Source organism: Octopus bimaculoides, chromosome 8 (assembly GCF_046866305.1).
Source record: "Octopus bimaculoides isolate indiv1 chromosome 8, ASM4686630v1, whole genome shotgun sequence".
Classification (NCBI taxonomy): domain Eukaryota; kingdom Metazoa; phylum Mollusca; class Cephalopoda; order Octopoda; family Octopodidae; genus Octopus; species Octopus bimaculoides.
Window position 1 is genome coordinate 80180848 of NC_142935.1, and position 22606 is coordinate 80203453.

The window sequence follows — 22606 nt, forward strand, 5'->3', positions numbered from 1 at the left end:
TTATAAAATATTTTTCTCTTCTTTTTTGTGAAATACAATGAAAAGTTGGCACTAAGTCCAGCAAGTTAAAAGCAATTGCTTATAAATAATTTGTCTTTGATGTCTTACAGAAATTTTGTTTCAAATATTTCCTAAGTTATATATTTTTGTCACTTTTTTAATGATTTTTTTTTACCATTATTGTTTCTATTGGATATCTTAGGAACTGCAATATATTGAAGTTTTTTTTCCTGTTTGCATATGTTTTTATTGTTTCAACACTGATGTATGGAGAATTTTGGTTGAATCAGCAGCTAAGATAGATGACTATAAGCTCCATTTTCCATTCTACTGACTTACAACATCCATTGTTTTGACTGTGAACATTGGTTGGAGGTAAAGTTGGATAAATTATGAGGCATTATTAAAATAGATTTTGTTCTGGGTAGACACAAGAGGGTTAAAATATAGATATAAAGCAACATTTGAGCTTATAATGTTTCTCTACTGTCATTGTCATAATTATCATCAGCAGCAGCATCAGAATTATCATCATAACCATCACCATCACCATCAGTATCTCCACCATCATCACTGCCTGTGTGTGTGTGTATATATATATATATATATATATATATATATATAAATTTAAGGAATGGAGTGAACACATGTTATAACTGCATACTTTATTCCGACATATGATACTCGGTCATAATGTCTTACATTTAAGATGATCCCCATACATTTCCCTGAGGAGAAGTTTACATTTTTAACATTAACAATTCCTATGGATCGCATAAATTGTAATTCTTCGAAACATATGTCGGAATAAAGTATGCAGTTATAACATGCATTCACTCCATTCCTTAAATTTATATATACTCAAATACCCAAAATATCAAGGAGTTTCTGCCTCAAAAACAGGAATTACACCACAGTTATTTTGTGATCTTTGCTACCCTGGTTTCTATTAACCCATTTATTCTATCCGAATTATTATTAATTAGGATAAAATAAATACATATAATTTAAATATATATATATATATATATATAATTAATTAATTCAATAATAGAATAAAATCTTTTACAAGAATTTTATCAAGAAGCTAGCATGAAAAAATTCATAAGGGAAAAAATCTCAATTTTTTTATTCCCAAGAATATATTTAATTATTTATATTTATATACATTTATATAAGGGCATTACTACAGAATAATGCCACACACTAGACTTCCATAATAAAAACATTTTTACGAAATGTGAGGAAAAGCAACTCTTAAAAAATCCAACCTTTTTAAAAAACAAACTCAACGCATGTTATAATTGCATACTTTATTCCTACATATGTTTCAAAGGATTACAACCTGTGTGATCCATAGGGATCTTTGATATTAAAATTGTAACCTTCTCATCAGGGAAAGCATGGGAATCATCTTAAACGTAAGACATTATGACTGATTATGAAAACAATAGATGGATAAGGTTATGACTTGATTCATTTGAAAAAAACCGTTAGAGAATTGGATGCTGCCGGATAGTGGGTTGGACAACACATACCTATAAATGTGTGAGAATGTACATGCATACATAAATACATATACACAAACACACACATATACATGCATACTGATACATACACACATATATATATATATATGTATATACATATACATACATATGTGCACTTGTATATACATATATATATATATATACACACACACATATATATATACACTCATACGTCCACATTTATACATAAGCACATACGTACCCATGCATATACAAATATACACATGCATGCATGTCCCCATATACACATATGTATCCATTTATATATACACAGATGTATAAATAGAAATAGACTCATACACATACACATAGCTATACATCTACGCCTATTACCTAATCAAATAAACAGATTCGCATATACATATACATACATGTATACATACTTAAACACACGCATGCACATACATACATACATACAAATACATATACATATACATACATATATATATATATATATATATATATATATATATATATATATATATATATATATATATACATACATATATATATATATATATATATATATATATATATATTTATATATATATATATTTTTTTTTTTTTTAAGTTTCAGCTTAGAGCTGCGGCCATGCTGATGCACCACCGTGTTGCTACACTGTTATTACAGGGAGCCTCTTACAATATGTGGCACTTGGTGAAGAATGGAGTTTGATTTAGCAACCCTCATTTGCACCTCCTGCCACGATGTAGGTTCATCTGGGACTCTCGATAGGAAGAGGTCCAGCTTTGATTTAAAAACTCCTACATCTACTTTGTGCAGATTCCTCAGGCTCTTTGGGAGAATATTAAAAAGCTGTGGGCCCCTGAATCCCAAGCTGTTGCAGTAACTGGTCCTGAAGCGCGATGGCATTGCTGGGATCTTTGGCACTATGCAGTGTCGTCCCGTTCTGGCTTTGGTGTAGCTTTCAATGCCAAAATTTGGCACCATTCCTTCCAGGATCTTCCAGATGTATATTACTGCATACTTCTCCCGCCTTCTCTCCAGGGAGTAGAGTCTTAGCTGTTTCAGCCTTTCCCAGTAGCTGAGCAGTTGCAAAGAGACAATCTTCTTTGTGAATCTCCTCTGGATTGCTTCAAGGTCTGCTGTTAATTTCAGACTGCTGGGTGACCACAGCTGTGAGCAGTAATCCAGGCGGCTGAGGACAAATGTCCTCCAGAAGATCATCATGGTTTCCTTATCTCTGGTTCTCAATGTTCTCAATGTTCTCAATATAAAAGAAAAATAACTCAAGTGTTTTCATATATACATACATACACATACCCATATACATACATCCACATATCCCTATATATGTGTGCTTGTATACATATATATATATATATATATATATATATATATATATATATATATATATATATTCGTACACACACACACACACATACACATATATACACATACACACATATACACATACATATACATACATAAACACACATACATATATACATACACACACATACATATAGAAATATGTATTTACATACAGAACCTAATAACGCATATATATGGGTTTATACAAATACATACACAGTTATATATGCTTACATATACGTAGATTTGTACACATATACACACATATATATACTTACAAACATACATATATATATATATATATATATATATATATATATATATATATATTATCATCATCATCATCATCATTTAATGTCTGTTGTCCACGCTGGCAAGGGTTGGACGGTTTGATTGGGCTGGCATGCTGGAAGGTTGCATCAGATTCCTGTCTAATTTGGCATGGTTTTGTACTGTTGGATGCCCTTCCTAATGCTAACCACTTAGAGAGTGTAATGGGTATTTTTACATGCCACTGCCACGTGTGCCATTTGCATGACACCGGGGTGTGTTTATGTGCCACCAGCACAAGTGCCAATTTGCGTGACACTGGTATCTCCTCCAATTGTGATCTTGCTCAGTTTGCACAACATAATGCCAAAGGTGTTGCTAATTGCTTCAAAAAAAAAAAAATATATATATATATATATATATATATATATATAAATATATATAAAATATATATATAATTATTATTATTATTATTCAGTAGTTTTATTTTTATAACGTGCTTTCACTTCACTACCGAGCGCAGCTCTGTGCGCCTTGGGTATGTGCTGTGGTTTGCTGTGGTGCTCTTATGTTTACTGTATTGAAAGTGTTTTGCCTAGAATGTGTGCAGTACCCAGTAGTGCAATTTTCTGTATGTTATATATATTTGTAAGTCCTGCTATTTTTGTTATGTATTTGTCTGAATATTTTTTTTTTATACCTAAGGCACCTACTATGATAGGAATTGTTTCTGTTTTTAGATTCCACATTCGAGTTATCTCTATTTCCAGGTCTTTGTATTTTGAAAGTTTTTCCATTTCTTTTTCTTTTCTATTATTATTATTATTATTATTATTATTATTATTATTATTATTATTATTATTATTATTATTATTATTATTATTATTATTATTTAAAGCTAGTTTAATTCAGTGCCATGCAGCATAAAGTTCTGTAGGCTTGTCACTAGAACCTAGCTTTTCAGGCTCAGGCTTTCCTGTGATGAGCTTGTTGCATGAAGTTGAATCAAGCTGAATCAACCAAATGTGTTGAGTGCCTCCTTCTTTCATTTGTTTACTCACACCTATATATAGCTGTGTATACACACACACACACACACACACACACACATACGTATCAATATATATATTTCATCATCATCATCATCATCATCATGCCCACTTAGCAGATGACACTGAATTTCCATGCTTTTCCCTTTCCAGACTACTGCTTTAGTTATTGTCATATTGACTGTCCCTCTTTGGATCTTGCTTTCAGAATTAGTCATTTTTCTGTTCCCAGCATAGAAAAGTTTTCATTCACAAGAAACCAATTCCACAACACATGTTTATGTATTCAAGAATTACTAAAATAAGTTAAAGGAATTAATATAATAAAAAATGCCAAGCCATTTCAACCAGTGTTCTCCAGTCAAATTACTGTTCTTAAATATTATGGTCACAAGGCCACACAGCTTTAAGGGGTATGAGGCACAGTAATTAAATTGGTCCCTTATATATAACAAGGTACAAACCATATATATAAAAGATACAAAATGGGACAAGAACGCAAAACACCGAGACAGTTAGGTAATACAAGAAAGGGACAACAAAACATCCAGATAGACGATACAAGGAAAACAAGGACAGGTCATTCGGAGTTTTCTTTCCTCAGTCGAGTTCCAGATTATCTTTGCAATTTCAGCTGGTTATACTCGCGATTGCTCCAATCTGGCCAGCCCCAAGGAAAAACTAAGCTAAGAGTATTAGATTCCTTGGAAAAAAGCAGCGAATGTATATGAAAACAAGGTTGGAAAAAAACCCCGGAGAATGTTAAAAAAATACAAGTAACAGGACATAACAACAGGTGTCTTTCGACTAAAGATGAATTAAATTAAGCAGGCATGTGTGGAAGTAAAGCCTTATGACAGAAATACAAGATTTCACAGGCACAGGGAAGAATATAGATGTTGCACAGACAGCGGCCAAACCTAGAAAGAATGGTCAGGCTTGGCCGAACACTGGTCATGTGGAGAGAGAAGAGAGAGAGGTAGAGGTGAGGGACAGAAGAAATAAGGTGGGGTGAGAAAAAATGACCAGGACACAGTGAAATGAAAAGAGGAGGGAAAGTGAGCATGAAGGGAAGGCAATGAAATGTGAGAGACGGGGAATGAAAGAATGAAGAGTGGAATGAATGAAGTAAGTGTGAAAGGGCTGACAGAAAGAAGGAAAGAATAAAAGAATAGAGTCATGGAATGAACAAAGTAAGAGTGAAAAGGCTGATAGAAAGAAGGAAAGAAGGAAAGAATTAAATAATAGAGTCATACAAGATTTAGATAAACATATACTTACATATAAGAGACCAAAGTGTACGTACACCGCTATATATATATATATATATATATATATATAAAATACAAAATGTTACAAGAACGCAAAGCAAGCCAAAATTGCAAAGATAATCTGAAACTTGATTGAGGAAAGAAAACTCCGAATGACCCATCCTTGTTTTCTTTGTATCGTCTATCTGGATGTTTTGTTGTCCCTTTTTTGTATCACCTAACTGTCTGGATGTTTTGCGTTCTTGTCCCATTTTGTATTTATATATATATATATATATATATATATATATATATATATATACATATTTATATATATAGCAGTGTATGTACACTTTGGTCTCTTATATGTAAGGTACCTACCATCTTGGCTTTCATACTCAAAAATATATCCACCAAACCTTCTTCAAATCGCATCCTACTGTCATAAAAAGAAGGATGTACTGATTATTTGTTATATCATATCTGCAAAAATATGGCAGAACTGCCAGGGCTGGAGTCCGAATGATCATAAGTTTTTTTCGATCTGTATCAACCCAGAGAAACAAAAAGAAGTTGTATTTATCCCTTCTGGCATGACTGCATGACAAAGTTAATACCAAAATTTGAATTATCAAGAATTATCAAGCTGAATTTGAATGAGATCAGCTACTATTTTTAGCAGGTAAACCATCTATGTAGTGGCACCTTTGCTATTTTTTGCTGAGGTCTCTGATGGCAGAATCAGGTGAGTGTTGAGCAAAATTATTTAGTTTATGTCCTTAATGTTCTGAGTTCAAATCCCACTGAGATCAACTCTGCTGTTCATTTTTCTGTGATAGATGAAATATGTACCAGACACATATTTGAGTTGACTTAACTGGCTAATCCTTTCCCTAAATTTGTGACCTTTACTAGTATTAGCAGCAGCAACAATAGTAATTGTAGTTGTAGGAGCAGCAGCTGTTGTCACAACAGTAACATTTATATAACCAATGAAGTAATCACAGAACATAAACCTACTTCATGCAACGTGCAAAGTATTTTAACACTTGCTCAAATAAACAAATAAATAAACAGATGAATAAATATAAAAAAGCTAAAAAGAAAAAAAGCAATAAGAAATAACCAAACAGTCACAGAAATGAATTAAAATTTTGTTATTTATTCAGAAAGTTCTGGAAAGTTCTCAAGATTTAATAGAAATTCTGTTATTCATTTTTCATTTTTTTCATTCTTGTTGCTTTCATTTATGTTGTTGTTTTCCTTCTTTAGCTTCTGTTATTGTATGCACTTTAAGTTGTCAATGATAGAAGAAATATTGCAGGAGCAGCAAAGATGTCACTGTTTTGAAATACTGTCATACACAGTGACGTTCAGTTATGTACTATTTGTCATTAAAGCTCTCCTGTACTTGTAAAACAAGGTGTGATATAGGAAAACATACATTCTGTGAAATATATTTCTTCCTCCTTTATTTCTCATTTTTTCTGATTTTAGAAAATTGAAAAATTTACAGTAAGCAAACAGACATAAACAGACATATGTACATGGACCCCCATCTCTCTCACTCTCTCTCACATATATACACACAAAGAAAGTGATAAACAGAAAATGAAATTTAATACAAGATTAAAGGTAACAATTTATTTATTAAAATCATATACATGCTAGCATTATCCTCTTCACCATCACCACTATCATCATTCTCATCATCATCAATATTAACACCACCACTACCATCATCGTGATTATGTACATCAACTCCTACCACTACGACCATCACTGATGCAACCACCATCATCATCTTCATCATCATCACCACCACTACCACCACCATCATTTTCCCCAGTAACCTCCATTATCATCATCATCATCATCATTATTATCACAGTCCCCATCTCTCACAAACTTACTTCTACTATGGATATTCTTATCTCTACCCCTTTTTTCTGATGAATCTTGTTCAAATCTCAGTCAAGCATCTTTACAAAGAAAGAATAAAAACACATATCAGAGAAGTAGTTTTGAATCTTTTTGACTACATCAAACACAAGAGATCAAATATTGGTGGGACATTTAATTACTGGTACACATCTTTGGAAAGATTTATAGTTACTGATATACAGTACATGGAAAGTTAATACATACTGGTATACATTATATGGATATTTGAAAACAATGTTTAAAATTTACAAAAAATATATAAAAGTGTATTTTGTTTATTGTTTGGTTGGAAGAGAGAGCAGTGCCTATTACTTCCAAGAATGGTTTATGGGGTAAGATATCCTCAAATTAGAGACCTGGTCTGATTGTTTGCAGCAGAGTGGACTCCACTAAAGGTCATTCAAGATGCCAGGTGGTGTGTCTTAACACATGGGATGGGTTAAGTCTACTGCTCAAGTAGGTCATGCTGGGATTTGAACTCAGAATGTAAAGAGCCTAAATAAATACTGCAAGGCTTGTGATCCAACATTCTTGAAAGGCAAAATTGGTCTAGGCACTCATCCCAGTGCCACTCTGTGTGTTTGTGGAGGATCACTGAGACAAACGGTGAGGTTTATGTAGTTCAGGGCTATATTCATGAATAATGGGAATCAGGAGGCTGAGCTGAATGCTAGAATTGCAAGTATTAATCATATTGATGTATAACAAAATAATAATGTTTTATTTTATGTTTTTCAAGAATTATGTGTATGTTCTAAAGCTTTAGACTGTATTTTATCAAAACCAAGTCACACTCAGGTACCCATAGTGATAATGCTTCAGTGCAGTGGAGTGCAATGTTTAAGAACCACTACATTAGATATTGTACAGATAATTACCTGTGCTTAAATAAACATAATATTATGGTGACAGGGATGTCTTTGATCCTCTTTCTACTCAAACAGGACTGACCTGATGTTAAACAGCACTCTTACTACCCACCACACCAGCATACCAGTGATGTCCATTCACTTCCTATTATTTTAATCTTTGGTTGAAGTTACTTACCACTTCTTTAGTTCTTTTCTTTGTTGTTATTGTTGCTGTTGTTTAGCTTCTGGTCAATCTGCATCAAGCAGACCTATGATTCAAGCTGTGGTTTCTCCTTTGTGATTTGAGGTAGATTTGGCTGCTGTTTTTAGATGCCTGAGTGACAATGAGACAAACTCTTTTTCTCAAGCAAGAGAAAGTGTATAATAACAGGTGTTTGAAGGGAATTGCCGCAAAGAAGATGACAATGGTGACACGGAGGAACTGGAGAGCTGCTTGAGAAAACAGAGGCCAACAGAGTTGAGAAGTGAATGAAAAGGGAGGAATCCGATATTCAGACCGTTTGGGATCCCAAAACCTCATGGCAAAAAATGAGCATTGTGAAATAAAGGAATCAGCCAATTGATCAACAAGAACAAACTACTATGACTGCAAGAGCAAAAGCAACAGAAAAGGAGAAACAAGAACAAGATCTAAAGCAGTAAGATAATAAATAGTAATAGGTATCTATAACTACCACTAAAATAGTAGAAGGCACAGTAACAAAAAAAACAAAACAAAAACATGACAACAGTAATTCTAACAATGGCAACAACAACAATTTCTCTCAGCAATTTTACTGTTACTCAGAAGGACAACAGTGTCAATGGAAATTATATGAAGAAACAACAAGATAACAGGTGTAGAAAACAAAACATTCAATTAAATGGAAAAACTTTTTATTTTGTAAGAACATTTAAATATAAAGAAACAGGAAAGAAGATTATATCAACCGCAGTATGCAACTGGTACTTAATTTATCGACCCTGAAAGAATGAAAGGCAAAGTTGACCTTGGTGGAATTTGAACTCAGAACATAAAGACAGACGAAATACTGCTAAGCATTTCGCCCGGCGTGTTAACGTTTCTGCCAGCTTGCCACATTAACATTGATAGTAATAATAATAATAATAACTGTAGCAACTTTTACATGAAATCAAATTTGGCAGTCTGTCATGCAGCTGTGTGTAAGCAGACATTCCCTCAACACTAAATGAACACAGAATTTTTGAAACCTATCACAATTACAATAAAAAAATTATATGGAAGAATTTTGTGAAACCCAACTGTCATAAAAGCTATGGCACTGTTTGCTGTACATTTGAAACTAAAAATACGGCCAAGATAATAGAGTGGAATTGTCTGATACACCTCCGACTATACAACTGTGCCACAGTATATGAGTCAAAGAAACACAAGAAGAGTAATTGCAATAAGAGACACTGGAAATTGTGTTGCCCGAATGGAATATGATCAAACAAGCTTAATGAAAGGTGACCTGTGATGATGACAACAATACATGTTTCAATTCCAGTATCCTTCAAACTCTTAGGTAACTCTCTGGGAGTTGTGCCAAGTGCACCAATTATAACAGGAACAATTGTCGCACTACTTTCTATAATCTCTTTACCTCTCAGGCTATTTCTCAATTTTCTCATTTATCAATATAATTATTAAAATTAATATTATCGCTGTTGCTGATGTTATTATTACTATTATTATCATTATTATTGTTATAAGAATTGTTACTTAATTTTTATGACTATATTTCTAATCCTATTTTCCTTGTTGTTGAATTTGTTATATGAAAATTAATTGAACATTGAAATGTCTACATTTTAGTTTTTTAAATGCACTCTCAGCAAAATTATCAAAATGAAAATAAGAAAACATGATAAAGAACGTGTGTGTGTGTGTGTGTATACACACACACACACACACACACACACACACACACACACACACACACACACACACACACACACACACACATACATATATATACACACACATACATATATATACACACACATACATATATATACACACACATACATATATATATACACCCCCCCACACATATATATGTATAAATATACTTATACATTATATACATGTATGTATGTTTCTCTATGAATACATGCATACATACATACATACATACAGAAAAATAGATAGATAGATAGTTAGATAGATAGATAGATAGATAGATTTGTGTGAATATATGTGTATGTATCTAAATGGTAAAATATTTGAAACTTCAAATTGGTAATTTAAAGTTATGCTATCTATACTGAATTTTCCATGTCAAAATTTAATCAGAAAAATATGTCAGTCTTCCTGTAGTTTTACAGATTATGTTACCACACAATACATTATTCATTGTTTCAATTACATAATTGTATCAATGGAATTGGTCTGATGTCTTGTGTTGAGACTAAGACAATGGCACAGCAGTGCTTATTGTAGTCATTATAAAGACAGAGAGAATCTTGGTTTCATTGTAATATTGTTTTGAAATAGTGAAGTATATTTCAATATGTATGTAGGTATGAATGGATGGATACATACATACATACATACATACATACATACATACATATATACATGCATGCATACATACATACATACAGTTGAAATTTACAGAAAAACAAAAGACGAAAACAGGTGTATGAACAACAAGCAGGTGTATTAGTTTGATGCTCGGGAAAGTGAGTAAGTCTTTTACGTTTCAAGCCTACCCTCTTCAACAGAAAGGAATAATAGAAAATAAAGAGGTAGGCCCAGGAAGACCTGGGCTGAGGTGGTGAGGCAAGACCTTCGAACATTGGGCCTCACCGAGGTGATGACTACTGACCGAGACCTTTGGAAATGTGCTGTGCGTGAGAAGACCCGGCAAGCCAAGTGAGATCGTTGCCAGTGCCCCTGGACTGGCTCTTGTGCGGGTGGCACATAAGATGTACCATCTTGAGCGTGACCGTTGCCAGTACCATCTGACTGGCCTTTGTAGGGTTTTCGAGCGAGATCGTTGCCAGTGCCCCTGAACTGGCTCTTGTGCGGGTGGCACATAAAAGACACCATTTCGAGCGTGGCCGTTTTCGTGCGGGTGACACGTAAAAGCACGCACTACACTCTCTGAGTGGTTGGCGTTAGGAAGGGCATCCAGCTGTAGAAACTTTGCCAAATTAGATTGGAGCCTGGTGTTGCCATCCGGTTTCACCAGTCCTCAGTCAAATCGTCCAACCCATGCTAGCATGGAAAGCGGACGTTAAACGATAATGATGATGATGATGAAACTGAGAGAGAACAAAAAAACATGGATTTAGCGATCAAGCATGGCAGCTGATTGTATATGTGTGTATGTGTTTTTGTGTGTCAGTGTATTATTGGGAGTGACCCTGGACTGGCTCATGTGCGGGTGACACATGAAATCTTTCGAGCGAGAGCGTTGCCGGTGCCCCTGGGCTGGCTCATGTGCGGGTGACACATGAGGTTTTTCAAGCGAGATCGTTGCCGGTGCCCCTCGACTAGCTCATATGCGGGCGACACATGTAATCTTTCGAGCGGGATCGTTGCCAGTGCCCCTGGACTGGCTCATGTGCGGGCGACACATGAAACCTGTCGAGCGAGATCGTTGCCGGTGCCCCTGGGCTGGCTCTTGTGCGGGTGACACATGAGGTTTTTCGAGCGAGATCATTGCCAGTGCCCCTGGACTGGCTCATGTGCAGGCGACACATGAAATCTTTCGAGCGGGATCGTTGCCAGTGCCCCAGGACCGGGTCTTGTGCGGGGCCGTCGTAGGATTTTCGAGCGAGATCGTTGCCAGTGCCCCTGGACTGGCTCATGTGCGGGCGACACATGAAATCTTTCGAGCGGGATCGTTGCCAGTGCCCCTGGACTGGCTCGTGCGGGCGACACATGAAATCTTTCGAGCGGGATCATTGCCAGTGCCCCTGGACTGGCTCATGTGCAGGCGACACATGAAATCTTTCGAGCGAGATCGTTGCCAGTGTCCCTGAACTGGCTCTTGTGCGGGGCCGTCGTAGGATTTTCGAGCGAGATCGTTGCCGGTGCCCCTGGACTGGCTCTTGTGCGAGTGACACATGAGGTTTTTCGAGCGAGATGAGCGTGGCCGTTGCCAGTACCGCCTGACTGGCCTTCGTGCGGGTGACACGTAAAAGCACCCACTACACTCTCTGAGTGGTTGGCGTTAGGAAGGGCATCCAGCTGTAGAAACTCTGCCAAATCAGATTGGAGCCTGGTGTAGCCATCTGGTTTCACCAGTCCTCAGTCAAATCGTCCAACCCATGCTAGCATGGAAAGCGGACGTTAAACGACGACGACGACGACGTCTTGTGTAATATGGAATGATCTACTCACTTCCACTCTGACTTCGTTTTAATTAAAGTTCTTTCTTACTGAAAGCATATATGTTTCATCTATATCTTTTTCAATATTTTAGCACATTGTTTTGATATAGACACACACATCCTCACAACTACACACACATACATGCACATGTATATACATACATATATATATATATATATATATATATATATATATATATATATATATATATATATATATATATATATATATATATATATATATATATGTGTGTGTGTTTATATATACATACATATGTATATATGCGTATTTATGAGTATATATCCTGGTTGGTCCTCACAGAGGCAATAACTAATAATTTAGACCCTCAGCAATAAGCCGTGCTTGAGAAGACCTGTCAAGTGAATTCATAAATGTAGTCATTGTTGGCGTCATGTAACTGGCACTCATGCCAGTGGCACATAAAAAGCACCTTTCAAGTGTTGGGCCTCAAGGAGGCAATGTGGCCAATTCTGGTTGGGTCTCATGGAGTCAATGACAAATGACATGCTTAGGAAGAACACTCATCAAGCCAAGTGAAATCATAGTTGTGGCAGATATTGGAGTCAACTGAGCAGCAGCTGTTGTCGCAACAGTAACATTTATATAATCAATGAAATAATCACAGAACATAAACCTACTATATTGTTCTATCCACTCACTCACAACCCACTTCTATCTTGATGTCTGTCTTTCTCACTCTAAATGCCCATGTGAGCCTTTTACACTTAATCCATTACTTCAACATGAATGCATCATTCAAAATAGTGCCCAGGTTTACTTGGGATTATACCTAAGGGCCTATACCTTAATGGAAGTACGGACCAACCTCAATACCCTCTAAAAAGAAATTAACTGTGAACTTTATTCTCCTGTTTTATTCTTTATAAACTGCAAATTTCCCTGTCTGAAACTTTCATATATACCTTGTCTCTGATGATGGAATACCCACTGTATGGACATGCTAGGCTATCACTTGGGATATCTCAGAAACAACTGTATGTCTTCAAATTCACCTTACTCTAAATTATTATAAATGACTTGAGATACTCATCCTGCCTTGATTTTTGTTGTCCTTTTCCTCTAATATATACCTGCTAACATGGAAGCCTGATAGAGATCCCTAGCTCAAACCTCAGCTGTAAACTTGGAACCTAACGGATGACCAATTATAGCACTTAATCAGCATACTTATTCATTTAGATCACCAGTGTATTAAATCCCTGGGTGGAGGTGATTATCTCCCCTGCTTGAAAACTTAAGGACACAGGACGCTTGTGTCATGTAGCCAACTAGAAACGGTGTTTCTTGGGGCTAAATAGCAGTAGCATTCTTCCCTTTCCTGGGACTGCCACATTAAGTTGGCAACAAACTATCACTTTATCATGCTGCTACTGCATAACTCTCTCTGAGAGATTTAGAAATGCAATATTTCTAATTTTATATATATATATATATATATATATATATATATATATATATCTGTTTGTCTCTCTGTCTGTCTCATGTGTTTATTCCCTCCCTGCCTGAGGTTACAGGGTTCTTTTCTGTAGGCTTTTCTTTCCACGGATAAACCTAATTTTGCTTCTTACATTTTAAAAATTTCTTCAGTGATAAATGATCCCTTTTGATTGCTGGGTTTTTTTTTCCCGACCCTTTTGATCTGAATTTTACTTTTTTTTCCCTTTCTCTTTTTCATTTTTGAAAAGAAAAGCTCTACATTTGTATTTGTTCCCTCTGTGTTCAGCCCTGTGTGGCCAATAAAGAAAGTTATCTATCTATCTATCTATCTATCTATCTATCTATCTATCTATCTATCTATCTATCTACCTACCTACCTACCTACCAACCTACCTACCAACCTACCTACCTACCTACCTACCTACCTAAAACCCACCTAGACCAAAGTGTATGTATGCCTTGTGAGTGGATTTGGCTGACGGAACCTGAAAGAAGCCCGTCGTATATATGTATATATATATATGTGTTTGTGTGTGTGTGTGTGTATGTGTGTATGTGTGTGTGTGTATGTTTGTGTGCCTGTGTTTGTCTTCTCCAACATCGCTTGACAACCGATGCTCGTGTGTTTACGTCCTCGTAACTTAGCGGTTTGGCAAAAAAGACAGATAGAATAAGTACTAGGCTTACAAAGAATAAGTCATGGGGTCGATTTGTTCGACTAAAGGCGGTGCTCCAGCATGGCCACAGTCAAATGACTGAAACAAGTAAAAGAGTAAAAGAATTAGGTGAAACGAAAAAGGGACAACAAAATATCCACAGACAATACAAGGACAGATCATTCGGAGTTTTCTATCCTCAGTCGAGTTCCAGATTATCTTTGCAATTTCTGCTGGTTATACTCGAGATTGCGCCAATCTGGCCAGCCCCAAGGAAAAAAATAAGCTAAGAACATTAGATTCCTTGGAAGAAAGCAGTGAATGTATACGAAAACAAGGACGAAAAAAAAAGAGCAGAGAAATGTTACACAAATACAAATGCAATTAACAGGAAATAACAACAGGTGTATTTCGACTAAGGATTAATTAAATTAAGCTGGCATGTGTGGAAGTAAAGCCTTACAGCAGGGACATAAGATTTAACTGTCTGGATGTTTTGTGTTCTTGTCCCATTTCTGTAATTTTTTATATATAAAATATAGCGGTGTGCGTATACTTTGGTCTCTTATATGTAAGTATATATATATCTAAATTTTGTACGACTCTATTATTCTTTGTATTCTTTCCTTCTTTCTATCAGCCCTTTCATACTTCGTTCATTCCACCCTTCGTTCTTTCGTTCCCTCTCTCACATTTCCTGGCTTTCTCTTCATGCTCACTTTCCCTCTTTCACTTCACTGTATCTGTTTCATTTTTTCTCACCCCTACTTAATTCTGCTATCCCACTTCCTCTACCTCTCTCTCTTCTCTCCTCATGTGACCGGTGTTTGGCCAGACCTGACCTTTCTTTCTTGGTTAGACTACAATCCGTGTAACATCTATATTCCTCCCTGTGCCTGTTAGATCTTATGTCCCTGCCATAAGGCTTTACTTCAACACATGCCAGCTTAATTTAATTCGTCTTTAGTCGAAAGACACCTGTTGTTATGTCCTGTTAATTGCATTTGTATTTGTGTAACATTTCTCTGTTTTTTTCCCGTCCTTGTTTTCCTTGTATTGTCTGTCTGGATATTTTAGTGTCGCTTTTTTATTTCACCTGTCTGGATGTTTTGCGTTCTTGTCCCATTTTTGTATATATATATATATATATATATATATATATATATATATATATATATATATATATATATATGCATATATCCATACATATATGTACATACCTACATCTATATGTATACATACATGCATATATGGGTACAGGACATAAAAAAAAAACGTTAAACACAATGAGAAACGAAAAACGAAAACAGAAAACGAACTTTTTTCGAACAACGAAAAAAGAACAAACAGAGAAGCGAGACATGTAGCATAAAGAATATTTCCCTTCATCAGTTGTCCCTGTCCATCTACTCCGCGTTTCGGAGGCAAGGACAATACACGACTTCGTTGGAACAGTCCTTCCCGCAAAGCAAATTAAATAAAATTTCGAATTTTTGCGGAGGGTGAAAGTGTTAACAAGAACAGGACAGTGAGAACAAGACAATAAAAACAATACAGTAAAAGCAAGTAAAAACACGACGGTAAAAACAAACAGTGAGGGCTGTTGGGCCAAGATGATAAAAAAATTATTATGAACGCTAAGTAGAAGAGACAGAAAAATTCACGTCTGTTCTCTGTCACTTCTACATAGCGTTCATAATAATTTATCTATCGTCTTAGCCCAACAACCATCACCATTTGTTTTTACTGTCGTGTTTTTACTTGTTTTTACTGTTTTTATTGTTTTAATTGTATTGCTTTTACTGTCTTGTTCTCACTGTCCTGTTCTTGTTAACACTTTTACCCTCTGCAAAACATTCCAAATTTTATCTAATTTGCTTTGCGGTAAGGACTGTTTCAACGAAGTCACGTATTTTCCTTGCCTTCAAAACGCGAAGTAGATGGACAGGGACAACTGATGAAGGGAAATATTCTTTATGTTGCATGTCTCGTTTCTCTTTTTTTTTCGTTGTTCGAAAAAAGTTCGTTTTCTGTTTTCGTTTTCCGTTTCTCATTGTGTTTAACGTTTTTTTTGATGCTGTGTACCCATATATGCATGTATGTATACATATAGATGTAGGTATGTACATATATGTATGGATATATGCATATATCTATATATTTATATTATTATATGATCGAACGCCACGCATCCTTTTCCAAGTAAGTTTTATCTATCTATCTATCTATCTATCTATCTATCTATCTATCTATCTATCTATCTATCTATCTATCTATCTATCTCTTTCTCTCTCTCTCTCTCTCTCTCTCTCTCTCTCTCTATATATATATATATATATATATATATATATATATGTATATATATATATATATATATATATATATATATATATATATATATATGTATATATATATATATATATATATATATATATATATATATATATATATATATATATATATATATGTATATATATATATATATATATATATATATAGAGAGAGAGAGAGAGAGAGAGAGAGGGATAGATAATAAAGTTAAAAGAATAGGCAATTTATGCTGCACATATATCAGTAACATTTGCATTGATTACATTTGCATTGATTACATGTGTATAACATCATCACACAAATGCCTGCCACGTCTTCAGGCCTCCAAAGCACCTAAGTAGGTTGCCTATAAATATGGCAAGCATTTTTATGGGAAAATACATATGTAATCAATGAAAACTGTTGAAACATGACCAGCCTTTACTGAGGCATTGTTTTACAGTCATATGTCCTTCCTGTCAGTAACTTCTAACTGTGTTTCAAATAAGGCAGTTTTTATTCAACTTATCTTTGGACGATGTGTTAATAGGGAATTGTCAACAAACATCACTGCCCATATCTTGGGGAATGTTTTTCATTTGACGTGAGCACACATACATGCATACACACATTCAATGAACTTTTCGCAATTTCTATGTATCAAATTCAGTCACAAGGCATTGGTTGGTTGGTCTCAGGCTCTTGTAGAAGACTCATGCTGTGCTGTGGGACTGAACCTGGAACCACATCATTGACAAGCAAACTTCATAGCCATAGAGCCCTGCTTGTACATGTATATGTGAATGCATGTGCGCGCATTCACACAGGCACACACACACACAAATATGTATGTTGATTTAATTTGGGAGGGTCATACAGCAAACAAATATACATTCTGCTTATAGTTTACTTCAGTTTTACTTCCATTGTTAAAATTTGTCTTCAATCTTTCTTCATACTGCTGCTGTCTGTTTAATGGATTCATATCCCACAAGTGATTTTGTTTCTTATGTATCACTGTTTGGCTTCCATTGTTTTGTTTATATTTTTACTTTCATTTGTTTGCTTTTGTTATTGTTGATGTCAACATAAGAATGAGTGTGTGTGTGGGTGTCACTGAGTGATTGTGTGGGGATCTAAGTAGTCTGTAGTTTTTATATGTGGTGGTTGATTTTAGTTGGTTTTAACACACACAGAAATACATATATGTGTATGAATGTATGTGCATGTGTATGTATCTATATTATGTGTGTATTTGCATTTAGTTTGTACATTTTCTGTGTGGAGCTGACTTTTGTTGTATTTAAATAAGGCAGTATGTATGTGCACGCATGTGTGTGCAAATAAGGCATGCACATACATGTCTATGTGTGAGGATGAAACCATAAGTGTGTGTGTGTGCACGCGCGAACATGCATGAATGTGTGTGTATGCCTGTATATGTGTATGCACATTACATACAAACCACAATAGAGCACTAGTGTCTCTTACATCCAAATGTGTTTTTAGCTTTTGGATGTAAATCCATTTTGATGAATGTACAAGAGTGGAGCAAGCGCTTGCGTGATTCTTTACCAAATTACATGTTTTATTTATCACAAGAAATTTAAAACAAAACTACATAGTCATCTGAAAGCTCATAATAGAAATACCATCAAATCTGGAATCTGTTACAGCCATAAGTCTGACCCTACCTGCACTCAGGAAATTCCTGTTGGCGTCCTGGGATCCACGCACGAACACGATCAATTAATTAGCCGTCATAGGAAGACAAGACTTTGTTGTTGACAAGTGATGATGTTTTTCACTTCTCCATTTTCTAGAGAGGCCATAGGCCAACAGGTTTTAGGGTCTGGGGAAACACTGTAAAACTAAGCACTTTATGGACGTGAAACCCAGGGTAATCCCATAGACTGGTCATATCTATCTATCTATCTATCTATCTATCTATCTATATAAAACTGAGAATGTGCATCTGTGTGTGTGTGTGTGTGTGTGTGTGTGTGTGTGTGTGTGTGTGTGTATGTGTGTGTGCATCACTAATACTCGAGAACTACCTAACCAATTTCATTCAAATTTTACACATGCCTTACTTAGGGTCTATGGAGTGTCATGGGCCAAAAGATTTTCAACTTTGTGCTTAATGCAAGCACAGAGCAATCTCTTAACTCTTACACTGTTTCAGGATTACATGTCGAAAGTGAAACAATAACATCTCTATTGTAATGTGATATAATACTTTCACTATTATTGGTTTCAATTTCAATTACTGTCACTATGTATATATATATTAATAAATCTCAGGGTAGCAAAAAAATTTAGAAAATCTATTTACTACCAGTGGTCTAGCGAGAAGAAGTGGTTTGGAGTTTGACTGCTTCTTCTAACAGGTTAGGTGTCCTATTATGGACATCTCTCTTATGTGTTTAAATGTACACTGTCTATATATATATTAGATCATGAAAATACTGGTTAGTTACCAATCTATAGAAAGTTCAGCTATAAGGTAACCATATAAACTGTGGTTCATATATTTATATGTTTAAAGAATAAGGAGAAAATGGAGAAGTAATTAATAGAATTATTTATTTATTATAAAATGTGACATCTCTGGCAGCTGTTTCGATTCAGAAAACTTTAGATAATTAATTTATAAAATTAAAATCATTACAAGATGAATCTCTTCAGAGGTAGTAATGGTTTTATAACTGTTATCTCAACATTTATTTCTAATTGGCATACCTTTGCTACCTCTGGAAAGATTCATCTTATATAGATTTTCATTTTATAAATTAATTATCCAAAGATTTCTGCATCGAAACAGCTGCCAAAAATGTTGTCATATTTTATAATTACTAAAAAATTTTATTAGCTACCTTTCCATTTTCTCCTTAATTTTATATATATCATCATCATCATCATCATCGTTTAACGTCCGCTTTCCATGCCAGCATGGGTTGGACGATTTGACTGAGGACTGGCAAACTAGATGGCTACACCAGGATCCAATCTGATTTGGCAGAGTTTCTATAGCTGGATGCCCTTCATAATGCCAACCATTCTGAGAGTGTAGTGGGTGCTTTTACGTGCCACCGGCACGAGGCCAGTCAGGCGGTACTGGCAACAGCCATGCTCAAAATGGTGTATTTTACGTGCCACCTGCACAGGAGCCAGTCCAGCGGCACTGGCAGCGACCTCGCTCGAATGTCTTTTCACGTGCCACCGGCATAAGTGCCACTAAGGCGACGCTGATAACGATCACGCCCAAATGGTGCAACTTACGTGTCACTGGCACGGAAGCCAGACAGCTGCTCTGGCAACGATCACGCTCGGACGGTGCTCTTAGCGCTCCACATGTATGCATACGTATACATCGATACATATACATACACGTATATATACATATATATACATATATATACATACATACAGACATACATACATACATATATATATATATATATATATATATATATATATATATATATAAATTTAGTAAATGGAGTAAAACGTATATGTTAACTGCATATTTTTATTTCCAACATATGTTTCGAAGATTACAAATTATACCTTCCATAGGAATAGGTGATGTTGATAAGAATGTAATCTTCTCTTCAGGGAAATGCATGGAAACCAGCTTAAACGTAAGACATTTTAACCGAATATGAGAACTGTAGTTCTCCAACTACAATTCTCATATTCGGTTAAAATGTCTTACGTTTAAGCTGGTTCCCATGCATTTCCCTGAAGAAAAGATTACATTCTTATCAACATCACCTATTCCTATGGAAGGTATAATTTGTAATCTTCGAAACATATGTTGGAAATAAAAGTATGCAGTTAACATATGCGTTTTACTCCATTTACTAAATTTATATATACTCAAGTACCCAAAATAACAAGGAGTTTCTACCTCATAAACAGGAATTACACCACAGTCATTCTGTGATCTTTGCTACCCTGGTATCTATTAACCAATTTATTTTGTCCAAGTTATTTATTAACTAGGAGAAAATAAATACATATAATATAATATATATAAACTTTTTACTTTGAGTGAGAGGCCCTTTGTCACCAGCAGAGGTAAGAGCTCTCTGAACTTTGTCCAGGCTATTCTTATTCTAGCAGCTACAATTTCAGTGCACCCTCCCCTCCACTACTAACTTGGTCACCTAGATAGCGGAAGCTATCAACTACGTCTAGTTTTTCTCCCCGGAGTGTGGCAGAAGTTGTTTTCTGCACATTTTCAGTGTCTATTGCTCCTGAACATCTGCCACATACAAAATCTAACTTCCTAGTTAACCTTCCCTTGATATTGCTGCATCTCTTATGTGTCCATAGCTTACACTGGGTATATCTTATAGAGTTTCTACCTACGCCTTTTCTACAGATCGAGCAGGGCCATCTACCTGAAGGGGTTTGTGTTTTGTCTACCTTCCTATTTATTAGGACTTTGGTTTTAACTACATTGACTCTAAGGCCCTTCGATTCTAGAGTGTCCTTCCACACCTGAAACTTCTCCTCTAGTTCTGATAGTGACTCAGCAATTAGGGCAAGGTCATCAGCATAGAGGAGCTCCCAGGAGCATCCTGTCTTGAATTCCTGTGTTATTGCCTGGAGGACTATAATTAATAGGAGGGGGCTGAGGACTGAGCCTTGGTGGACCCCTACTTCTACCCGGAATTCTTCACTTTATTCGTTGCCAACCCTCACCTTACTGACAGTGTCTCTGTACATGGCTTGCACAGCTCTCACTAATGAGTATGGTTACGTGCACGTGTGTATTTGAATATAACTGCGCATATAGGTATGTGCACATGTGTGTGTGTGTATTTGTATATGTGTACATGCATGGTTGCATATACATGTGCATCTATTTGATAATATCGAAGTCTCTTTCATTCTTTTGTTGTCTTACCATTACTATAAATATATATATATATATATGTATATATATATATATATATATATATATATATATATATATACATATATATATATATATATATATATATATATATATATATATATATATATATGTGTGTGTGTGTGTGTGTGTGTGTGTGTGTGTGTATGTGTGTATGTGTGTATGTGTGTGTAGATATATATAATGGATAATAAAATGAATGGTTTACACCGGGTAGCTTACTGGCAAAGCATAGTTACTTTCACAGAGATCGTTAGGTATATGCCAAATGAAAGACAGAAGATGGAATATATGAGAATTTATTATTAATCACAACAATTGTTTTGACACATATAGCATTGATTCCTCAAGTGTGGGACATGCAACAGCTGGTTCAGGAGCATCCAGTGGTGTGGATGTATCATGTTGGGTCATAAATAAATACAACTTGTTAAAATAACTGTTCCCCAATGTAACTTCCCACTTTGTAGAAAGAAAAGGAGCCAGATGGAAGAAATATCTTCATTTATTTAGAAGATGAAAAATAAAATCACAGATGGCAACAACAGAAACGAACATGCAATCCAGCAAGAAAAGTTTTCAAAATAACCGTTAACAGATATGGATGCATAAATA

General features: G+C 35.4%; 1 long non-coding RNA gene across 1 annotated transcript in view; it reads left to right on the top strand.

Moving 5' to 3' along the window:
• LOC128248523 (uncharacterized) overlaps positions 1 to 22606 on the top strand; it is a 128610-nt gene that overhangs the window by 100495 nt on the left and 5509 nt on the right. Inside the window, exon 2 of the long non-coding RNA XR_008264695.2 lies at positions 6953 to 7090. This is a non-coding gene — a long non-coding RNA (uncharacterized LOC128248523). The remainder of the gene's footprint in view (positions 1 to 6952; positions 7091 to 22606) is intronic.